Source organism: Zootermopsis nevadensis, unplaced genomic scaffold (genome assembly GCF_977971745.1).
Source record: "Zootermopsis nevadensis isolate Lab colony 2312 unplaced genomic scaffold, Znev_1.0 Znev_ptg000017l, whole genome shotgun sequence".
Lineage (NCBI taxonomy): Eukaryota > Metazoa > Arthropoda > Insecta > Blattodea > Termopsidae > Zootermopsis > Zootermopsis nevadensis.
The window spans coordinates 14,261,848-14,285,726 of NW_028259149.1; the positions used below are offsets into that span (position 1 = coordinate 14,261,848).

At 36.9% G+C, this 23,879-nt stretch overlaps 1 protein-coding gene across 4 annotated transcripts in view; it reads right to left on the bottom strand.

The window, feature by feature from the left end:
• The window catches only part of LOC110839298 (sodium-coupled monocarboxylate transporter 2), a 77,302-nt gene that overhangs the window by 26,855 nt on the left and 26,568 nt on the right, over window positions 1–23,879 (bottom strand). The window contains exon 2 of one of the 4 annotated variants that reach the window (XM_087350867.1): window positions 12,083–12,242. The exons of 1 other annotated variant lie outside the window; for it this stretch is intronic. The gene's annotated coding sequence lies outside the window, so the exon portion shown is untranslated. Of the gene's footprint in view, window positions 1–6,749; window positions 7,005–12,082; window positions 12,243–19,389; window positions 19,411–23,879 lie in introns of those variants that run through there. 2 more of the 4 variants (XM_022083384.2, XM_087350868.1) reach the window with 2 other exon arrangements.

The following is a 23,879-nucleotide window of genomic DNA, read 5'->3' on the forward strand; positions in this document are numbered from 1 at the left end:
ATGTCTTTCAGGAACTTATATTAAGTTTACCTAAGTCGCTCGTACGTCAGAAACTCACGGACTCATACTGGTAGAGGTTTACTACTGATTGTAGAAAATTTAAAAAAAAAAAAACGTTTTAAGTGGGCATGAGCTCCTCATACCTAGAATAGTGCAACAATACCAACAAAGGCGATTAGCGTCTCTGCTGTTTTTTCTAGTCACACGAGCTTTTTGTATAATGAGAATGTTATGTTGACATAACTTCGTACTTAGTGAATTCCGAATTAATTTGGCAACTTTTTCATCGACACGAAAGGAATAAAGAAAACAAGATTGCCAAGGTCTGAAGACTTTTTTCAGACCCGAGAATTGAAGTTGATGATGACATAACCCTTTTAGAAACCACTGATTTAATTAGAGTTCGGCAAATACATTAAGACAATTTTTTATCTTTGAAAAGGAGGAAATTGAGAAAATTTTATGATGAAAAGCTTTATTATTTGTGTTTTTCAACAGCTATTATTAATATGATCAAATCAAGAAGAGTTAGATGAGACTGCGGGTAGAATTTATGGAGAGATTAAAAAATATACAAAATTTTATTCGGAAATTCGTATGGGAAGAGACCTTATGACGAGAGAAGAAATATTTTCACATTTTGGATACGAATGATACGAGGATGGGAACATTGCGATAAGATAAACGTTACGGAAGTAGGTTGTAGGCAAAGAAAGTGGATGGTACTGGCTCAGGATAGTGTCCAATGGCTGGCTTTAGTATAAGCGATGCTGAACCTCTGGGTTCTGCTACTGAAGTTAGGTAGAAGTTGTGGGTAGAACTGGCTCAGGAATATATGGACAGTTCAGTTACGAATTTCCATTACAACATTAACTATCTCATAAATAAGAAACTAACTGCAAACCTAAAATACTGTCACTGTTTGAACTTCAGTATTTTTACTGTTAACCCAAAAATCCGGCTTGGAACTGCTATTACCTTAATTATTAACATTTCACCATGTTTTAGCTTATCGTGTTTACTGCATATTTATTAATACGATTAAGTTAATTACATGACATATGGTAAACATTACCAACTACCGCTAAATCGCAAAGAAAGGACCTGGGTCATTTCCATGCTCTTATCTGGAGGACATTTTTTATCTTATTAAAACTGGACTCTGTACTTTATTTCTTGTTACGTATGAAAGAATCCGGTATCTTTCCTGGATTGGTTTCTATTTAAACAAAGAATGTAAACATCTGACTGCAGTTCTGAGATTTTGTCATGGACTGATTACGGTGTTACGTAGACACGAAGCTAGAAAGCGTGTATATGACTGTAGAAGGAATTTCCATCACCTGATTACTACATTTGTCATTCGGCTGCATAATCGTTCATTTGAAGCATAACATACATTTTATTATATAAATGATTCATCTACAGAAAATCTGTTTTACAAATGGAAACATGAGGGAAAGTTATATCCACTCTCCACCTTTCTTTTCGTCCTTACTTTTCTTTGTTTAATGAATTCATAAACTTTTCAGGTGCTATTTTGTGGTCCTGACACGTTAATTTATTACAAATACAAGTGGCAAAACTAACACACTTCAGTGAGCCATGAATTGTTTTCCATATATTTCTACAAAGGTCTAGTTCATATTACGTAGGACTACCATTTTATATTGCACCTAGCCTAACAGGGTAACACACAAGCTTAACACAAAGTTCCAAACTGCCCTCTTAACTTCTCTTGTTTATCCACATGTAACTCAATAACAGCTGATTGACGTTTTTATGATATTTTATATTGGGGAGTGTTACAAAAATCGATGCACTTACTATTTTTTGATAAAATCGGACAGTAACGAACACCAACGTAAAGTATATACGGAGACCTACATACATTTCTGCTTGCATCTCAGATCATAACCAGCTAAATATTTATATAAACTACGAAAACAACACAAACATTCAATATCGACTTCAGTTCTTTCGTCAGTCTAGCGGGTTTTTCGTGATAATTAAACAAAAGTGATTTTTATAACGTGTCGTCTCCTAAATCCAGAACAGTTAATGTGATTTTGATCTAATTTTATAATGAAGATCCTTACACTTAAGTCCTGCCTGTTTTAAGATATTTACAAGAGAATAAAAAGTTAGAATTAACGAACTGATCATGTACAGGCAATAACACAGTAAAAACATCACAATACTTACGTTGTGCCAATTTCTTTAGGCAAAACGCAGGATTAATATTGGATTTAAGCTTCATGTAGTCTGAAGTGGGGTAGCAATGGGCATTTATATACCTGCATTAAACTCACCATTTAATTTTCGGTACAGATCCCATAATAATGCATAATTTTATAAAAAAAAATCGTCGAGTGATTCTGAAGACGATAACCATGACTAGACAGAGACTATCTTCAAGTAAGTACATTTTATAGTCTTTGTGTCCAAAATGCAAACAAACACAGATGTCTAACTGAAAAAGCACAGTTCGCGATTGATTTACCATCTCAGTGGATTATATATATGTATCAGCGGTTGGATTGCTATCAGATCAACTAATCTAAATACACTTAACTATATTTATTTCCTTTTTGTCTTATAAAAAGTATCAATTATAAACTTATAGCAACGTAAAATAACCTGCAGAACTGGCTTTGGGATTACAAATTACGTAACTTTGTCCTCCAATCTTGTATCAATCGATTGTCCATGTAGTATTAAGCTGACACATTTTAGGTCTACAGTGATACTGAAACGAAAATGCACGTCGAAATTTCAAAGCAGGTTTCACGATATTACAACTAATTTTCTGTTCACTGTTGTGAAAAATACAAACTTACTATACGGGACTCATTGAGAACCGATTTATCGACTTGCCAAATCCGTTGTGTACGATTTCTGTTGAAAGATTTATGGTTTTGACCAGCCACGATATAGCCCGCCTTTATGGAACCTTAGGAATGGATTACTGAGTGATATCACCGAAGGCCAGGTTGAAGGAAAGAGAGGACTAGGAAGAAGATTGATACAGCTAACCGACGACCTTAAACAAGGAAAGAAGATGACGTTCCAGGAATTAAAACGAGAAGCTGAGAATAGGGAAAACTGGAGAGCTCTCGTAAGACAGAACACTGAATAATAATAATAATAAGGTTCAATACTGTGTTCACAAGAATCTGAAAGTGGACCGTCTTGAACCTGTTGAAAACGATTCACACCTTAATTATTTAGCATTCATAATAATATTATTTGCCATTCGACTTACGCCTAGATTAACCAAGTTATCTCTTCCATTGAAGTTTACTAATTACACGTTCGTACATATTTCTGATTTTATTTTCTTCCTTAATTTGATCATCCTAAAAATATTTGTTAACAGCACACATTCCATACCTCCTCTTTAGACATATTTCTCTAGTATCCTATTATTTCGTCTCGCTTAGGTTCAAATATTCGTCTCATCCCCTCCCTCCGTTCTCAAACATCCTCAATCAGTTTCTGACTTGAGGTTTCCACGGCAGAGTCCGAAGATGGCTGCCTTCTGGGTTGTTGCGCTGTGTAGTCTGGCAGAAGTTTACCAACGTATCAGAATCCTTGCTGCCTCCATCATCAGGGCAATCATGGAGGCTGAAACGTTGGTAAACTTCAACCAGACTATATGGCTCAATATCCCAGAATACAACCATCTTAATCCCCAATGAATGTTTTTCCCTTAAGAGGTGTGACAAAGTTGAACTCCCGTATAAAACAAAAATGAACAATTATACGTTTGTAAATTTTAATATTTTATTATATGCCATTATTGTTCGTCTTTAAACAACATTTTATCATTTAATGTCTTAGTATTTAGTTCACAAATGATATGTTTCGGGTTTAGGAACCCATCTTCAGGTCCTCACTTCCCTTCTCGTGCCAATACATCGCTGGATGACGTTGGAAACACTAATTATCTTGGGTGAATACTGAAAATATTTTAATCCGTGTCATATTTCTGTACGTAATAGTATTAAATCAAGAGGTGGAACATACAGTTAAAAGAGGACTTTTAATATGTAGATACTTAGGAGTTTCGAGTGTCGCCAACAGTGCAAAGGTATGAGGACTTGCATATGGGTTCCTTAATCCAAAACATGTCGTAGATGAACTAAATACAAAGATATTAAGTAATAATCTGTAGTATAAATACGGATAATAACAACATATAAGTTAATCATCACATGACATTCGAATAAATTTTTAAAATTATTGTTTTAGATTTGCTATTTATGTGCATATATAAAGAAGAATGCTAATGGTTTTGTAATGTAGAATGAACAACTCTTGTGATACAACACACAACATTAGAAAGTCAAGTTTTCGTGACTTTTCAGTAAGCCGGAAGACACCAGAACGTGATGCAAACAGACACGAGTGTGTCATGTTGCCACATTTAGTAAAACTCTCAGATCAGCCTACTTTCCGCTTTAGAGCGCTGTGGTAACCTGATTTACGATCAGTAAATGGTAACTTGTGACCTGCTAGTGAATTTATATGTGTTGTCGGGTTTTCAGAAAACAAAAACATAACAACGACTGTTCCTGTACGCGTTCGTAAAAGTATATATTTGTTAACGAGTATGTGATTTGAATAATAGAGATAGGTAACAGCAATGTCATTACTAGGCTTCGCTTCAAGGCTTAAGGCAATCACCGGATGACGCTAATTCTGTAAACATGGAAGATATGTGTGATATCACATCCTTTCGCTTCGAGAACTTTAAGTAAGTGGTTGAAGTAGTCCGCTGTTATTTGTACAACAGGGAGGAGTTACAGAAAACAATTTGGTTAACGTGAATGTCTGCGTTATTATCACAGTAAAGAAGCAACTTCATCTTTTAAGAACGCTCCATTTTATAAAACACCAGAGTTCAAAACGGTCACATTCCCTAGTTCAATGTCTAAAATACAAGCTGAATCAATGCGATCCATTTCTACTGATGCCCTGTTTGGACAAAATATGCGATACGTTCTTATAGGAGCCTTCAGATCCCGATATGTAATTGGAATATAAATATTTCATTGAAATTAGGAGTCTAATGGACCATGTCCAGGAATTCCATGATATTACTACATTTTCTGTTAAATCACGTGGCGAAATAAATCAGCGACGGTCAAACAGAAACCATTATTTGTAAAAACAAATCCTACAAGCACTGTAATAGTATATTTGACCTTCAAAGAGTCAAAGGAACTTGAGCTGCTTTGAAGAAGAACGAAAACCGTACGGAAGGTTTTTTAGGCTAAAAACCGCATTGAAATGTCTGGGACAGGAATTAGAAGTTTTCTTGTTACAGCAATGATCGTACTGTGACATGTAGAAAGAAAAGAAGGATTTGGAGATGATGGTACAACACGAACTTAAGTGCGAGCGTAAGCCTCAATCAGCTGGCTAACTGGCTGTACTCGTTGCGCTGTATACCAGAGTATGGTGCACCATTGAACAACGAGAGCATGACAGAATACTTTTTTTTTCAGTATGTTAGCCGGGATAACATGGTGCCGTAGCACATTCCTGTTGGCACTCACAAGAAGTTGACAATGCATATTTTTAATGTCCAGAAAATTTTACGTTTCGTAAAGTTCCTATTATCCGGAGTCCATATTAAAAAATTGTTAGTTTTTCTCAAGACTCCCATCTGAACATAATGGAACGTAAAATAAACTCATCAGAAATCACCACAAATTTTATGCAAAAACATTTTTTTTTACATATCTGTTACTTGGTTGTTTACAAGGGGACATAATTTATGAGTTTGTCGTGTGGTTATCTTTCCAAAAAACAGAGGTTTAGTACCTGCAACGAGCTACATAAAACACAGAGAACGCATTAGGAAATTACGTGTTCTCCAAATCTGAGTACATATTTTCTGTTCTAGCTTTTAACGTGATTTGTGGCAACGTACCGGAAGGATCCTAATAATGCTACAGCTATGGAGAAATTATGAAATCTGATACTGCCAGTCAATACGATGTTGTGAGGAGGAATCAGTCTGGATATTTTAAAACAACATGTAAGTAAACATGATGTGAAGCTAATTATTTCTTCACAGTACATAATGTAGAATTATATTTCTAACAGTTTTTTGTACTTTCATTATTAAATATCTCATATATTTATAAATTCTACAAAACGCCATTTTAATGCTGTCCCGCGCATAGGTTGGACCTTAAAATTGTCCCCACTAAATAATTCCCTACTGTTTAATGTTACTTTCCGAAAAATGTCTTTCTTTTCTAATAAAAAAACTGTCACGAAATTTTAAAAAAAAAATGGAAACAAATTTCTTATTATAAAGAACACATTTCTAACCCAAACTGTCTGAAATAAACACTTTTCAGTCATTTTTTTTTCACAAAACACCTTTATAGCTTAATTCTTTCGCAAAGAAAATACTTCATAACTTAATTTTCTCACAAGAAGAAAATAAACTTTTAAATTTGTCACGAGAGATCCTTTTATACCAAATTTGGCTAATGAAGTTCTTCCCTGACTGCGTTTTGCACAAAATAAAACACTTTTCTTGTCTCAAATTTGTCACAAAAACAAAACACTTTTATAACTAATTTTGTCACAAAATGTATCGAATTCATAACTAGATTTTTATCACAACAAATAAAACACAAATCTAACTGCATTTCGTCAAAAGAAAAATTCCTGCACGTCACCCTGTACAGATAAACCCTTCTTCCATGCTTCACACAACTACATACCTTCAGCAGCCTCAACAACAACCGGTCACACTCGCACTACACTGGCGACCCGACTGAAGGACGGGTTGAAGCCAACACTGCGTGCCCGAAGCTGGAGGCGTGTTCTTTATGTATTACTCACCCAGAGGACGAGTTCTTTGATGAATGGATATAATATTACGTCACTGGACCTTGTATTTTTAAACATTTCGTGTAATAAAACAAGTACCATGTGACGGCTGGGGAAATTCTCTTTCAATGCACCGTAACGACGTGCTGTAACAAATGAGATGAAGGCCCAATTCAATTCTTATTTTCATTTCTTACTTAGGTTTCGGATTATATGAAGTGGTTGTGAGCTGAGACGAATCTCTTGACCCTTTGAAGGAAGAAGGCCTGTTAACTGTGCCCTAAGAGAAGGGGGCCACTTTATAAATTGAATTGTTTGTTTAATCTGTTGTGTCTACTTCTGAGACATTCAATTAGATAAAGTTGTTATGCAATAGTAGTTAACCATTTGAAGAAAAAATATTTATTAATTGTGACCTAATCAATTTGACCAAGTTATAATTGAACTGTTTGTTCATTCAGTTGTTTTATGACCTCGTATTAACGACTTGAGGTTTCGATAGCTGCGTGATTCTTAACCTTTTAACACTTCCCATGTTCATTTTCATATGGAACAAATCTTTAATTTGTTTGTGTGTAGTATTCGTGGTAATATAAACATGCTTGTCACTGAATTAACGCCACAAATACGAATTGACAAATACAAGGCAAAAAAGTATTTTTCTAGCATCGTTATGCAACATATTTATTCACAGTAAAAGTGGCTGCTGTTTTTGAGCGAGAAATATCATTAGTAACCTCGAAAAGGGGTAAAGAATAATTTCTGGTTATTATTCCATACACAGTCACTGAGTTCAAATGCTAACACTGAACCATTCAACTCATTTATGAGTCTATTAACAACGTGCTATGGTATCCAATGGCCGTACTCTTGTTACGTATTCTACATGTCTTGGGTTCGAATCTCGATCGGAGCTCGAATATCCTGATTGACGACTTTCGTGGGTTTCCTGAGTCCCTCAGACAATTGGGTAATAACATTTGTATTTCCATGTGCTCCTTGTGATACCTAGATCTTATTTTACTCTGGGAGAATATGCTTATGTTATTTGAGGTATTCCTTTCTACTGCAGACTGTCTAACGCTGTTTCCAATTCGACGCTTCTTTACGTAATCAACTGCTTCTTATTCTCCATTTTATTCTGCATTTTAAGTTTAGGTACTGCAATCGATAAAAATTTGAAAAATATATTATGAGGTTTATTTGGTCTTTTGTAATTATTTCTCATAAACGTGATCGGTATCGTATTTATTCTTATTATCTATATAATTTTTATAGACAAATACACAGGCTGAAGTCAATGACGACCTTATCTGAAATCAGAATTACTATCGCAAGATAATACGTGGTTTCAGTATTTTCGTACAATAAAATGGACCGCTAACTTTTACGTGAGAGTGGATCAATTTTCAATATTTTTATATTTTTGTGAAGTTACATTGGAATGACTCCTTTTTCAAGATTTATAGCCTGACAATACAGGAAAGGTACAATAAGTATCGGAAAACAGTAACTTTTCCTTCCATACGACATTCTGATAGCTCCCAGCCATGTGGGGACAGCGTAAGGATTAAGTCAGCTAGGTTCAGTGTCTCGAATTAATATATTCGGAGAGACGAACGGGCAGGTACCATCAGTCCTACTTTCTTTCATTTTACGCACATCGAGCAAAGAAAGCATGATAATTGATCGTGTTTGAATTGTCTTGATGGACATGCCTGAAATTTTCTCTGATAATGACAGACATGGTATTAGCCATTAAATTTACAAGTTATTACGCGTTTTTTGCACAAAATTCATAGCAAGAAAGCATTTTAAGCTGGCCGTGTCTGTCTGTCCGTCGATCTGTCCAGTCGATTCAACTCGATAACCACTGGACGGATATGAATGAAATTTGATGTGAAGATTGTGCCATTCTTCACGAAGTCAAAATTATACTTTTGAATATCCTACGAGCGGTGATAACAAAAGGACGAATGAGGAAATTCGTGAGGTAGACCCTATGGTGCTGTGATCTGGTGGCCAGAGTGGGAAGTATTAAAAAAAGCGTATTTAATACCAATCGAATAAAAATTTACTTGGATATTATCCATCGTCTAGTAAATATAAAACGTAAAATATTTACTAGACGATGGATAATATCCAAGTAAATTTTTATTCAATTGACTCTTCACCATCGTCAAGAAGTTTTAGATTTGGTATTTAATACCGCTAAATACACGTTGCAAAGACGCATGAGGAGTGTATATTGCCGTATGGAACACACTTTCAGTCATTAAAGGTTTACCATTAACGCCAGACTCAGGTATTTTTCTCTTTGTCTCCGCGTCCAGATCAGCTTTGGTCCCCTCCAACCCTCTACCCAATGCGTACCAGCGACTCCTTCGCAGAGGTTAAACCTCATGGACATTGATTGAACCTGACCACTCACCTCCTTCTGCTGCCGTGGTTAAGAATCGATGGAGTTTTACTTTCACTCTTGGAATACGTGATGCTTAGTCACGTATCAACTTTACATTATTATCGTCATTACGGTTTCTGATCGAGTAGGCCACGGAATAGCCAATGGGAATCGGAGTCGGTGAGAGCAGGTGGACCTTGCAGTCATTGCGTTGAGTAGAAAAGAGTGGACGCACCAAATACAGGCAATTGGAAGATGGCGAGTACAAACTAGAAGCTGTCGGAGCGACATTCCTCTGAATGCAAATTTTAATGACCCCCCCCCCCCCTCGGTCAGCCCAATGTGGGGCCAACGAATATCGGGAACAGTGCAACTGGTCTGAAGCCTTCGTTTTGGAAACGTGACGTTTTCAGATCCACCAATAACAAACTGGGGAAATGACCGAACAATCATTTGTTTACGTATATAGATCGATAAACCATTAACCGAATGAGTCATAGACAACCATTAATCACAAAACGAATTTTTGCTTGTCTATGTGTAAGTCAGACGTACAGCAACAGAATGCATGGTAATGTGAAAACAGCACGTAACTGATAGTCAAACCGACTAACTCAGTAAAATATTGACTGGTCAACTCACTGGATAATCATTAACTATCTGTTTACGTAACTGATCGACTAACTTGTTAATTGATTGACAAACTAATCGGATGATTAATTAACTTCGTTACTAGTTAAATCTCCGATTGATTAACTAACTGACTTAACTGACCGACTAACTAACTGATTAATTAACTGGCTGACTGACTAATTTATTAACCAGATTACTAATTAGAAAAGCTTAACCAACTGACTAACAAACTACGGTAAAAAGTAACCATCTCCACGGTCTTCATTGTTTCCTGTTGGTATGGAACATGAAGATTCAAGTTCATTAGCAGCTCAGTCAGTTCCTATATTCATCTCCTTCTTCACTAAAACACATTTAATGTCATCCTTCTACTGTCTTCTAAGAGCTCCAGAATTCATACATCTATTTCACACCTTATTTATAATGAAATCTTATTCATTCCCTGATATGAGGGAACCATATTTTACAACTATGAAATTTCTATACATACAAATGGCTTAAATAAAACACAATTTATGATTTTCTGTTGTGATGTTTCGCCTTGTGGTTATGAAAGAAAAAGTTTCAGAGCTGCTTACTGCCTCCGTCATCAGATTACACGGCGCAACAACCCAGAACACAACTTCACACTCGCGGCCATGAGAACCTAAAATGTCGCCTCGTAAATCACGCGTTTTTTTAAAACAAAACAAAACAGAAAACACGCTTTACTGCAAATGTTATCAGTCATGACGTGTTTCTCGGCGTGTTGCGCGTCACCTACTGACAGGTGTTCCTTTTTTTAGTATGATATTTGTTACCGCCTAGGAGGTAACTTGAAACGACTCGGTATAAATATAAAATTTATACCGAGTCGAGGCCTGCGCTGCGGGAGAATCATAAATCAAAAACTTTGTTTAGACGAAAAGAGTACGGGCCTGTGAGTTCTAAAAGCAATCGTGATCCTTAAAAACTCCACGTCAACACTTTAGGGAACTGGAAATAACTCCATATCCTCATACATATCGACAACCACTGAATGGCATTATCTGTTCTATTTTACTATTCAAGATTATTTTCAACTCTGATTCCCTTATCCAGAACCAGATTAAAGCATTCCACACTCTCATTCCCGCCCTGTGTATTTAACCCTTTGCGGTCCATTTTAAATACCACTACTGCTCTCTGCTGGTCTATTTAAATACCACTAAGCTGTTTACATTTAACTACTATTATGAACTGTTTTGATTTTCTTTTATAACTTGCATAAAGCGGAAGACACTTTGCTAAATATGGTGAAAATATGTTCTGAGAGGATCACAATTTCACTTGTATGAATACTGACCGTGTGACATATTTTTCACGGACTGTACCACTGTCGCTAGTGAGATGAGTAATAAGTTGTGCCGTTCTGCTTGCTGTCTTTCCGTAGAGAACAAAGCAAGTCCAAATCCGTAGATAAGACTTTGGCGACGTCTAAACATCTCTTATTGCATGCCAATATATGATGCATTGGATTTCTTGGTATCAGAGCTATGCTTCCTGTCGAGCTGATTGTGTTCGAAAGCTCAAGACCAAGATCAACACCATGAAAGTGAAACAGAACGCGAATTGTAAACGATGAAGTCACTACACATAAAGAAGAATATGCACATGTCAGTGGTAGATTGCTCTATGCGCCAAAAATAATTTAAAAAATATAATTTCCTATTAGGAAGATGGGATATTTGTTTTATAATTTTATCAGATATAAAATACTTCTATTCTAAGTAAACATGACAGCTACACACACGATGATATTACGTCTCTATATGATGTATGGCAAAACACTTGGCTTCCTTCGACACGTGTCAGAATAAAACGAGTTGTCTCTCCTGCCTCTTTTAACTATTATAAGGGTCACAGAGTCTTACCAGGAAAACTAGGATAGAACTAGTGCGTAGAAGAAGGCTTGAATGATATGCTGACACTGTTTGCCAGCCTCAGTTTGACCCCAGATCACGTAAAGTTCGTAAAATACGTGGCGGACTCAGTCCGACATCGGACCGGAACTCGGATATTTAAATGTCGGACTCAGTCCGACAGAGACCGCTAAGGGTTAAAGACCTGTTTAATATTATCCTTCTTCACATGCCTGTGTCTACAGATTGTGACGTTACCTTTGTCCCATCCTGTACTTTCCTACTTTTCCTTTTTTATCACCATGCTCACATTATCTTTTCCCGTCAGAGTGCTCCTTGGCCTTCTTCTGTTTTAATATGTTACACGGGGACCCGGGAGAGCCAGTCTCTGTCCGGTGGTCTGACGCTTAACGTCTCTTCATATTTCTGCGTGCTGTATCGATACTTTTCGCTGGAATGTTGGTAACCACCTACAACACATGACGTCAGAATCCAGAAACTTACGACAGACAACATCTCCGCTGTGAGATCTTCAAATCTCAAAAAAGAATATTATTCCAGTAATTTCGTATTAACGAAAGATTAGACAGCAGAATTACAAATATTTTATTTTGTGTACTTTCCTGAAACAAAACCTCGACGATGTTGGTCTTTTGGTAAAGTCGTGTGGACTTGTCAGCAGTTACCAACGTTTCGGAAAAAAAACACCAGCTTAATACACAAGTCCTTCCAAACCGTTACAACCCATCCAGAAGACCTACAACGATGTCTTCACCGCCATGAGAACTTCAAATCTCATACCCCCCCCCCCCCCTTATACGAAGTAAGTAATGCGAGAAACAAGGCTGAACGCAACTGGGAAAGAACAGACAAGAATACGAAGGACTGCACTGCGTATAATGTGTTATATAACTGAACAATAGTCACATAAAATAGTAATTGTGATGAAATTGCAATTTCATTTTCCGGAGAAACACTGACCAAACAATATGAGTTAGTTTGTTTGTTTGTTTGTTTGTATCTTTCCTTTTGTTGTCCCTTTCCATACCCTCCTTTCTCAATCTTTCGTTTTCTTTCTTTCTTCATATAAAATTAATTACAAATCCATTTTTTTCCCCACATTTCTAGTTCACGTTCTCTTTTGTGGACACATCACAATCCGTGTTAATGTGCCCGCCATATCCGTGTCAATTCCGCCGGAAGTCAGTGGATATGTAATTATTAACAGATTAAGGCCATTAGAATGTCAATGCAATAACCGTATTGAGCGTGTTAACCTCGCTTGTTGATGCAGAACGGGACTAAGCCAAATAAACGGTAAACTTCCAACATACAAGACTCACGTATAAGTTTATAACAAACAACAAATCCTATCAGGGTTTACAGTACTCCTCATTTCATATCCCTTACAATGTATGACATTAATTTTACACGTAACTGTACACCTTCCAGCAATCTTGTGTAATTTGCACCTGCTACGTAGGCCTGTCGTTAGTACATCATAAATCATGGCAGATGTCTGTTACATATGTGAATGTGATATTATTATGCATTCTTTTGCACGAAGTGTCTGAAAAGAACGCATATATAACTAGCCGTGTCTGTCCGTCCGTCTGTATGTCTGCATGAGTCAACTTGGTAGCCAAGGTAATCAAGGCAACCACCAAAGCAACCATAGTCAAGGTAACCATGGTGACCAAGGCAATCATGACAACAAAGATGATCAAGATAACCGTGCCACTAACCAAGGTAATAATAAGGTTAGGTTAGGTTAGTGTAGGTTAGGTTAGGTTAGTTAGAGCTAGGTTAGTGTAGGTTAGGTTAGGTTAGTTAGAGCTAGGTTAGTGTAGGTTAGGTTAGTTAGAGCTAGGTTAGTGTAGGTTAGGTTAGGTTAGGTGCAAAAACCGATGCTAATTAAGACTGAAAAGGAAATAATGGTAATCTTAGGAAAGGTAATGGTAGGTTATGAAAGGTTTGGGAAAATTTAAGACTAGGCAGTGCTTGGTTAGACGAGTTTGGGCTAAGGTACGTGTTTAGAATTCGAAATTTTCAATAAAAGGATGTGGAAACTGTATGCCGGTACGGATTGCACATATGCAGTCTTATTTTATAAATATTTTGCAAAACGGCTTATCACATGCAAATAAACAATCGGCATTAGATCTGGAGTCTAACTAAACAATTTACTAGAATAAAAATTGTAATTGTCTTACACATTTTCCAGTAAAAAACAAACTAAATCCATGGTACAGGTTTTCTTAAAGCTTATATTTTCAAACTCGGTCAAGAATTACGTGAGCAGGTTCGTTACCGCATCAATGAAAGCCCGTCATTTAACACTATCCTGATCCAATCACAACTTCACACTCAATTTATTTAAGATCCCTGTACATTTCCCAAAATGTACCTTTCTTTTAAGTTTTCCGACTAAAATGTTGTATGCATTTCTCATCTCATGTTGCTCACTACAGACTACACCCATTTTACACTCCATTTATTAATAATTAGAAAAAAAATACTAGCTGAAAAGTACGGTCTACGAACACTAATTAGAGGCTGGTGTTTGTGGCTTCGCCAGCCGTACTCTATACTATAACCTATTTGTAGCTTCATAAAATAATCATTATTATGCGTTCTTTGCCCGATGTGCATGAAATAACGCACAGTGGTCTGGTCATGCCTCTCTGTCTGCCTTATGACGTGTCACTACGTATCTCCGGTCCTTCCAGAAGATCACGTGATCCGTATAGTTCAAAACTAAAGTTGTCTAAGTAAGATGACTGACGTAATCTTTTATTAATAATTCCGAATTTGCAAAGAAAACATGTATTCAGTTCTTGTTATAAGTTAGGAATGCAAAATCACAAAAGCATGTATCTGAGAAATGTGTATGAAAATTTCGTTATTTCCTCTGGCCTTCGTTTCTCCCTGTTCCTTACTATATTTCTCTTTGCCTCTCTTCTACAATGTGACCTTGCCTTCATTCCGTGCAGGTGTACTCTTCTAGCTATATATAAATACTGGTTATTAATGGTGTCCGGTCATGTAATTTCTGTGTTAATTAAACCGGACTGTGTTTAAAACCGTGAGCACAACTGTTACAAGAGACGTAGTGGTAATCTGAGGCGAGACGGACATCCCAATGCGGCTGTCGAATATCTTCATGAACGCAAAGACTAAAAACTATATTACAAGACGCCGAGCAATGTTAGTTAACGGAATAATTTAATTTGCATTTCGTACAAGACTTTTTATTTTCCTTAGTTATTTAAAAATGTTTGTCGGCTTAGACCGCGATTCGATTCCCAGCAGGTGTAGGGATTGTTGTCTTCGCCATCACGTCCTGACAAGTTATGATTTCACCCACCCCCATAGTAGGTACCTAGGACTATTTCTTCGAGGGTAAACTAGCCGGAGTGTGATATTAAACACATACTTCAATCTAGCGCCGAGTTTAAGAATGTACGGTTCATGGAGTTATGCTTAATTAAACACAGAATACTTTACTCTACTTTTAATTGCATAGATTATATGACATGGAACGGTAGAACGTGTGTGAATCATTGAGAAGGAAGGGTGTAGAAACTGACTAAAGCAATAGATACAATTTTTTTCAATGCGGTTATGTTCCGTTGTTAGTGTTCTGCGCTGTAAAGCCGTGTGGACTTACACACTGCATCCATCTTCAGGAAACGTTGGTAGGTATCTGCAAGTCCACTCCCAAGAAGACCAATACCATCACCAACTGGCGTCGCTCCAAACCCCCCCCCCCCTCCCCCGGTGTAGTGTTTTAAAGCTGCTTTTTAACCTGTCTCGAGAACAAGGAGAAGATGGCGACTGATTTTTACAAGGTCAAGCAAGTTCACATAAGAAGGAAGATGGCTGAATTATGGGTTGTTGTCTCCGACAGAAGGGCGATCTCCTTGCTGATGGAGGCAGAAAGTTCCTCTGAAATGTCGGTAAACTTCTATCAGACTATACGGCGCAACGGAAGACAGCCATCTTAAGAAGCTTCCTATTCTACGAAGAATCTTAAGCTCTCTGCACAAAAATTAACAGAGAGAGACTTACTTAGCGATGCTATACAAATGATAAGACAGTTAGTTAATAATAAACTGGGAAGTGTGCCTTGACAGACTAAGTAAAACAACGAAAAACTTCAGACAAATAGTCGTTCTCCCGTCCAACATTTGAAACCCACACCTCCAGATTTCCGAAACTACTTACATTTCGATTAAAAATTTTCATTAGTGCGTCTAGGTTAGTCGCTGTCGTAATGTAATAGGCACTTGAATTTTACGCCGTGTCGCTCCTATATAGGTGAAAAACACAATACATTTTACAGAATATATCGGAAAAAGTTTCACGACATAAAAATGGAACATTACGTAAAATATGGATTCCACTAAAAACTGCAATTTTCATGTTCAAACATTTTACGATACACATATTCCTAATATTTATCGCCATAGAATAAAAAATCTGTTATGATTAGGCAGAATGATGTATTTGCTGTTCATCATTTTGCAGCAGAAGATTTCAATCTGTAATAGATTAAGATTACTGTCAGTGAAATAAGCAAAACCGCGAAGAATCTTATGATTACAATCTCAATGTTTACTAAAATCTACTACAAATCGACATTAACAGGTCATGTTCAGATGGTTCTTTTTTATTAAGTGGTCAAAAGTAATATATATGAACGTTAAATTGTCTCCATATTTAAATCAGATAACATTAGCATGGATCCGTGCTATTATTTTACAGCTATTCGTAATAGGTATGTTCCTGGAAGCATACAAAGCTTGACCGTGAGTAGAAAGAAACCTATTGTTTCCGGGTTTAAAGCGCATGCTAAAATGGAAGTTAGAAAATAATAAGGCGTTTTGGATACTTAAGATGTTAATAACAAAGAACTACCAGAACATGAACTATTAAGGTCGAAACATGTGGTAGATTTCAATAAACATTGAGACTATAATTATAAACTTGTTATGATCACAGACCTTCAACCTAAAGATTAACTCGCAACAGGATTCATTCCTTAAAACTCACAAAGAACCAAACTGGAAAATACTTTCACTTGTAGTACGAGTTTTAAGCCATATTCTGGTGGTCTTTTCGATCTTAAGTATGCCGCGTGAAACGGAACTGCCAGACACCTTCGACATGCGTGACCACTTTGCTAGGAAGAGGCATCTAGGTAATTAGGCAAGAATCCTATCGCACATGCTCCAAAGGACAAAGTCCTCCAGAGTTATTCACATTTCACAACAGCCACCGTTTACCTGCCGCCATCTTATGTCACGTACGGGCATTCAGCTGTTTTGTGGTAAGAGCATTGAAATACCCGCCTTTCATCTAACACGAATGGAAAGATGTGATTCCGTTTGGAGGACACATTATCAAGACATGTTCTTTGTAATTTTCCATACCCTAGTGGCCTTGGCGTAAATATATTGCAGAAACAAATCATTTGTTGCCAAATATTTCACACCTTATTGAATCAGAAAGAAACAAGTCCTTGTATTTTATTAAGCACCGCAGAAGTGGGGTGAGATGAGAAATTCATACAAAACTTGCACCAGAAAATCTGAAGATAAGAACCGCTTGCGAGACCTAGATGTAGATGGAAGGATCATTTTAAGCAAAGTTTTTGGGTGTGAACTGGAGTCGATTGACTTAAGATAAGGTCCAGTGGTGGGGTTTGGTAAATACGGGTATCGTCCAAACTATCGTCAATTAACTAACACCAAAGGTCGACCGGAACGGTTTATAACCTACACGTAAGAGGTCCATCAGACGAGATATTATCGATCATCAGACGAGGTTTATCGATCATCAGACGAGATATTGTCGATCATCAGACGAGATATTGTCGATTTCTTTGGCACAGGAGAATCGGAAAATCTATCCCTGAATTCATTATGGCAATTTAAATACGAACGAGATGCCAGGTAGTCATCGACAATGGACACCTTGCACTTCGACTGTTTGAGGACAACTGACGGACTGGTGCGAGCAGGTTACAACATGAAAATAGTTGTCTTCTGGTTTGTAGTGCCATGAACTCTGGTAGAAATTTACCAGTGTTTCAGAGATCCTTGTTACCTCTATCATTTGCCTTAATTACGAAGGTAGCAAGGATCTCTGAAAGCTGATGATGGAGGCACCAAGGACCTTTGAAACTTCGAAAAAATTTCTACCGGAGTACAAGGCATTACAAACCAAGACAGCCATTGCCATCTTCGTACTCGCCGCCATAAGACCCTCAAACTCTATACAACATGTGACCTAAAAGAGTACTTATTTAATAACTACGCTATTGTGCTTATTAATCCAATCTAATTGTATTGAACTGCACCACACATTAAATATTTTAATTTGTGTGATTTTTGATGAACCTGTGTATGGAAACTGTGTATTTCATACTGCGTTAACAATTTCTACTGTTGCTAAATTACATATGCATTGTCATTCCTTATTAATTAACAGATACTCGTGTGACTTTTACATAAATTCCGTAACAAAATTAAGCGTGGTTAATTCTCACAATGTCAAACTTACAAAGAAAACCTGGTCTCTGTAAGTGTGTAATTAGTGTATTAAGCCAAATCTGCCTTGCATTTAATTGATACCGGCGATGAATAAAAACTTGGACTCGGATGCGTGGTTTCAGATGTGTAGAATGAAGCGAATTTATGAGTTTTCCCTTCGGGAAGTAATTTGTTATGATGGAGTTTGTGCCCTGTAATTATTCAGATAATAGCAGTGACATGTTTGTGGGCCAAAATACCGGAACCTATTGTGTTATTTTGACGGAAGCCATTATGCCAGTTTCATTTTTATGGAGAATAATAATGCAAAATCTGATAATATGGGCGAGCTCTGTGAAATAGAGAGGATTTTTTTTTGTTATTATAGAAATGGAACGAGTATAACACTTGCGACCGACTTTGCTCCTGCCTGATACATCCGCCAGTAGCATGTGGCCTTACATTCTGTGCTCATATATGAAAACATCCAAGCAGATTCTGCTGAGTTTTACTTTTTTTAAAAAAAAACGCCATATACCGACATGGGGAAATCGTATTTAGATGGGGCGAGGGGGTTACGTATTTGGTATGACAAGAAATAGTAAAAGATTTAAGCAACGAAATACACATATTTTGAAAATTAAATATTTGCGATTTCTCATATTTCATTGCAGACATGTACAAATCTGTTGTTACAAAGCTAATCGCATTGAAAAGAATTACAAATTGTTTATTAAAAGAACTCCTCATCAAAACGCATCTAGGAGAAGTTATTAGATCACACACAATAAGATATCAATAACTTTACGATAAGCCGTTTTCAGGCTCTGGTATGGGGCAGAACATAAAACGTACCTCCAAACACTATTACTGTTACTGTAAGTGTTATTCTAATCCTCAAATAAAAGAATAATGACGATAGAAAAATTTAAGGTTATGTCCTACAGAAATCCGCACTTAAATAGCCTAATAACTTATTTTTCAAGAACAGTATAGGTAATTATGAACTGATTATACTATTACAAATATAACAATGATATTAGTACGTAACATTAAATATTGCAAGCAATAAAGCGCTTACCTTGACGAGGATTCGATCGTAGAAACTCCTACACACGAATACAGCTCGGCAGTCCTTGAGCTAATTTATTTTGTTTACTATAATATGACATTAGAAGCAAACGATTTGCAAGTTTTTCATTAAAGGTTGTTTATCCAATTAAGATAATGATCATTATGTTTTCTGACCGATGGATTCCTGTTTTGCCTTCCCGTTGCATAATCCAAACAGTAACAAGTCGAACGAAAATAATTACTATGGCATGTAGAAGTCACGTGAACTGACGTGGACAATGACGTAAAATCATGGCTATTTAAAACCACGGTTTCCCTGCAACAATCAGTTTCTGATAAATTAACCAGCAGAGCATATCCCAAAATTAATTTTACGTTCGTTTTTTAGCGATATAATAGTGAAAGACTAACTTCTTCAACAAATCTTTTCTGAACAGCTAGCAGAATTCAGAATGCCAACGATGCCAATAATACAGAAGGAAACGGTTTTATGATCCGGTACAGATAATAGCACCACTTAAATCTAGTTATTAATTAAAACTGTGCAATAAATACAAATATTTGTTCACTATATAGTTGTATTAGTCACAAACACGATTACTGATCCTGTTCTAAGAGCAGAAGAATTGTTTGATAGAACTGCAGACTTTCGTTTTGCTTTGTCTATAAATGCTAAAATGAACCCAGATCCATTTGAAATGCTCTTTATTCATGTCCGGGATTCCCAAAAAAAGGACTGGCCGAAACCAGCCCTAAAAGTTATTTATCGAGAAGAAAAATACGACCAGAAAAATAAAACTGGTTTCTAGTTAGTTTATGATTAGCCTATTAACAACAATATTTACGACACTCATTTCGGGGCATAATAGTGGAGTAGACCTAGACATATTTTCCAGATGCATTCATCGTAATTCTGTACAGCTCACTGAGTTTCACGTTAATACTTTGTAGATATAAATCTCATGTTACAAAATTAGTCACATGGTACAGTCAAATTGTATTTGTTGTAATTCCTTTACTAGTAAACTAGATCTTAAAGAGATCTACGTTTTATGTCAAAACCAATTCTTTGTGGATAGAAGTCATTTTTTAAAACAATAAATATTGTTTATGTTTTGAGCTTTATGTTAAATAGAATATTTTTTTAAATTATTCCACCAAAAAATAAATTAACGTGACAAGATTAAATGTAGATCAACAACACGAAATTAATATAAATTATAATAATTCCAAGCGGACATTTCCCAAATAGCTGTGAACCGCGTCCCTTTAACGCATAATTATTTTGAGTTCCAACACATAAAGACTAATAATAAATAAAAGCCACTACAAGCTGCACACCTAGGCTTTGGCCTATATTACAGACTCATACAACATATCATAAGACTGATTCTCAATCTTATCCAATTCACGGCCTGTAAAGCAACTGAAGCATTTTCTACGACTGATACCAATCTGTCTCAAGGAGTAAAGTACAAACATCAGTCTACGAATGCAGCATAATTATTTCTAGCACGTCTAACCATATTTATTTACGATATAATACTTATATTTATGTCGTGTTTAAATCAAAGAGACATCACTGTCACCATCTCTGAACATTCCCAATTAAAATAATAAACAACGAGATAAGAAATAATTAATATTGTCAGAGTTATTATTTAGTGTTCTGTCTGACGACAGGTCCATATGAACAGGATCCTTCCATCCTTTTCTCGGACTGGGACCTGTTCATATACGTTCTTGGCAGATGATCCAGAAGTGGTTTTCCATTGCCTTCTTCTGTGTGTGAATGGAGTAATTGTTGGGATGCCACGGAGAAACCGGGGAAGACCCCGGAGGAAAACTCCGGGGGCAGCTAACTGGCTTACGTAGTGATGAATAGATCAGCATGTATATTACGTTGCTGTATCCACTAATTAATCTGAAACGAATAGGGTTCAAGAACGTGGAATGACCATAAGATAGGGACCATTCATTAGTGGCCGATTGTGTTGAACACCGTAACAAACTTTCGGGTTATACGGAAGACGAGGAATTTCTTGTCTAGCTAAGCAACTGTTAGCAAATCTGCTCCATCGAGTTAATTAGTTGTGGAATTTGAGATTCTCACGATGATGATTGTCACTTTGGTTGCTTCTCCGAGTAGCCTGGTAGAAGTTCACTGACGTTTCAGAAGTGCCTACTCCCTCTATCATCAAGACAACTCATGGCCTTTATAATGGAAGCAGGAAGCACTGAAACGTCTGTAAATTTCTACCAGGCTACACGGAGAAACAACCCAGAAGACAGCCATCATCGAGTTAAATTTCTAGCTGGTAAAATGTAACACACGTCTAAGTAGAAACTTTCTGACCCTGAGCGTTTGAGAAACAGCCCTTTATAAAAAAGATAAACAAAAAGAGACTGCTTTTTTATAGATGAGAGAGATTGAGAAAGTTTCGAGACATTCATGCCTGATATGTTGTTGTCAAGGAAGGTCGTGTCAACGTGCTCCTAATTGGCACACCGTTACTAAACTACATCGTACGTGTTGGGCTTCACACCGATTTCTGGCATGAAAGTTCACGTTAACACTAGCTTTGTCTTGCAGATTGCCGACCTTGTCATGGATAAGGCGAGCCAAGTCATTTCTATCACAACAACATAGAACGTCTCGACTGACTGGTTAAACACTCCCGACTCGAAATCTGAAAGTCTCGGGTTTTATTCTCGGACCGAAGATCGGATATTCTGAAGTTATCCGTGGTCTTTCTCAGTACCGTCAACTACAACGTGATAGTTCCTCAAATGAGGCAGGAAAACGTCCCTCTCGACCCATCATCGCCACGTTTCCAGTTTGACTCTGTTAAACGATATCGTTGAGAAGGTGCCTTCAAAAATAAGGCCATAAACGTAACACATCGAAAATGCGAATTAATCTGCTCTCCGACAAAATTAAGTTTCGCTTTGTCGCCATCTTAGTAGTATTTTTTATAAACTCGCAATAATGTTTCCATAAGTAGGGTTAGGTCAATCAGTAAAAAGATTGGGCTTCGATTACTGAAATTCTGTCTGCCTACTACACTCTGTAAACATACATACAATTGATCTCAAAATTCACTACTGAACAAACTCTTACTTGATAAGTGTGATTTAACGAAAATGACTGCTTCGAGAAACACAAGAAACAAAAAAAAATGTTTTCCTCACGAGTAGTCAGTGAAGTTGCGGGATAACGCGCTCTTCCAATAAATATACACCCACCCCAAGTAATCTGTACAGGTAGAGCTTAATCAGCATCTATAATTGTAACATTTAACATGATTTATGTAATGAATACTAACCAATATACGGCTCCAAATAGTTATAGCTTCAAATAATAATATCATTTACATTTCACTCTTTGAAAATACAAAAAAAAAAAAAAAAATTGACACCGGATTAGGGACAAGGTCAGTAAGCTGTAACAGCACTCCCCCTTACACGACTTCGCTTACATCGCCCCTCATCTTAACCGGAATGCCATTTAGGCCAAATCCCGAATTGAAGAATTCATGGAACTTTACCTACAAGCAAACATTATATTTCAGTTATTCGCCGCCCTGATGATGGAGGCATCAAGTACGTCTAAGCCGTCTGTAAACGTCTACAAGACTACACAGGCCGATAACCCACAACGCAGCCATTTTAAAATTCTTATATTAATGAACACCATCCCTTCAACTGCTCAAGATCTATAACGTCAAATCAGTTGAGTACATAAATATTAGGAAGGAGACGGTCATAATCTATCCAATGAACGTTGGGGGTTTCTTGAGCGTAAGTACCAACTGCTCAAGGATACCCTGCACCATAGAGGAAAGCAGTTAATGAATCACTTAGCCCGTTAGTCAGCTAATCACTTTGTTACCTCAAATACTCAGTTTTAGTATATGTTCTTACAGCCTTGTGCGCAAAAAGGATACATGTAAATTGCATCTCTCCGTCCGCTCAATTAGCGAACCGTTAATCTCAATCTGATGAAATCTTACACGAACGTTACGCAATTGGAGGCCACTACATGCTTTTATATTTCAATTTCTTACAATAGATAATTACAATACGGTGGAAGCACATATTATTGAAATGTGAGCGACACTAGCGACACTTAATATAGTGGCATGTCCGGTAACATGTTCGTAAAAAAATATACACAGTAATAGCACGGTGACTGAATAGAATCTGGATGTCTATTTAGCTTCCGGTATAATGGGCGATTAACTATGATCCACTATAGCTACGCGTTTGAAATTTGGTCTGGAAATCTGAAAATACATTAAACATACGAAAAAAAAAATCTGTGGACAGTACTGTTCATATGTAAACGATTAGAAACGTGGCAACTGTGTGAATATTTTACTTTAGGAGTTCCATATTTAGGTAACCTGAGTAACATAAAACGATTTAACTCATGGACTAGCTTGCTAGACTCGCCTCGAAAATGGATTCGTGTCGCTTGATGTATGTGTATTTGAG